Raw genomic sequence first — 1,669 nt, 5'->3', positions numbered from 1 at the left:
CCATGCCAGCCCCGCCCAGTCCCAGTCTGGTAAGGCAGCCTGGGGCACCAGGGAGGGGGCCCCAACCAGCTCAGAGGATCAGGATTCCTCGGGGTGCTGGACTTCAGCCAGATGAAGGGCGTGGCATGTCCCAAGGCCTAGAGGCCAGTGAGAGCCTGGCCCAGGGGACACAGAGGGAAAGGAGGAGTCAGCACAAGCTGAAGATGCAGGAAAGGAGTCAGGAGGGCAGGTGCAGAAGGAAGGAAAGGTGCTCACGGGGGAGGGGGGACGAGCTTGGTGGTGACGTTGGTGTACCTCTGGTCTGGAGCAGGCTCTCTCTCGCCTGGACCATAACCAGGCGTTTTCCCATGGGGACTAGTCCGCAGATGCCACGCTGAGTGACTCTAAGAGGCTGTCACACTTGCCCGGCTAGGGAGCGAGATCAGGGCTGACTCAAATGGACATACACACCACACACAGACATGCACGTAGCGCACGGCACGTAGCGCACGGACACACACGCACCGCAGCAGTGGAGAGCCCCGCTTAGTCTCAGGAATGTCCCCACATCCGGTGGCTTGCTAATTGACTCTGGCTGCCGGCCCATTTGTCATCTCTCCTTGGTGCTCGGGCACCAAATGAAGATAGATTCTGGGAAGCTTCGAAATGTCCCCAGCACAGAAGGCTCAGTCACATGCTTTGAAGATTAGAACGAGTTTTAATTTTCCTGCCTCCACCCTGCCTTTAAGTTATTTAAAAAAATATTCTTCTAAAAATGCTCTGCACCCCCCTGATTTTAAAAGCAACGCAGGCACCTTGCGAGAGCCATCATTCAGCTCTTACTTAGTGCCAGAATGTGACGAGCAGGTCACCAGCATGACCTCACTGGTCCGGATGACAGCCCGCGAAGGGAGGAGGAGGGGGCGTGATGATGACCCCCATTTACGGAAGAGAAGGGCGAGGCCAGTGAGGTGGGGCGTGGCCCCAGCTTGGAGTCCGTGGGGCCCCAGGCGAAGCCAGGCGGCCCAGTCCCGAGCCCAGATTTATAACCCTCAGTGCGATGATGCCGCTTACAAGCGGCAGGATGTTTGAGAAACAGAGAACAGAACAAAGAAGAAAACACAGACTTCTGGAGAATTAGTGTTTACATTTGTTGAAGTGCGTAGTTTTGGTGGATTTACTTTCAGTGTGTTTTGTAAGCATAAACATTTTCCTTTGATAATACCTATACGATTGTGTTCGCAGCTTCCCGCTGCCCCCCACACCCCATTGCTCTTTTTCAAAGACTCAGAGCCCGGGAAGGAGGGCAGAGGCGATGGGGAGCACTGGCAGAGGCTCGTCTCTGAGCGTGAAGCGGTTGAGCCGGGAGAGGTTTGCAGCCGGTGGCGGGCGGCCTTTCTGTAGGAGGATCAAGATGGAGAAAGCCGAGATCTTAAGAGAAAAGGACGTGGTTTGCCGTCAGCCCAGGTGCGAGTCGCGGCTCCCTCTCTGCCAGTTCCCGGGGGCAGAGACTCGAAGCGCCGCCCCTGGCACGTGCTCACGGTCTGATGTGTCAGGGCGCCCCAGCTGTGAACTGGGGCCGGGGCCCCGTGTCACAGGTCAGGACCGGCTGAGGGTGCGCGTGCTGGGCCTGGCATCGTGTGCGTACCCAGGAGACCCTCGGCAGAGGGAGATTTTATTTCTTCATCTC

This window comes from Pteropus vampyrus, unplaced genomic scaffold (genome assembly GCF_000151845.1).
Source record: "Pteropus vampyrus isolate Shadow unplaced genomic scaffold, Pvam_2.0 Scaffold183, whole genome shotgun sequence".
NCBI lineage: Eukaryota > Metazoa > Chordata > Mammalia > Chiroptera > Pteropodidae > Pteropus > Pteropus vampyrus.
This window is presented reverse-complemented; position numbering follows the sequence as displayed.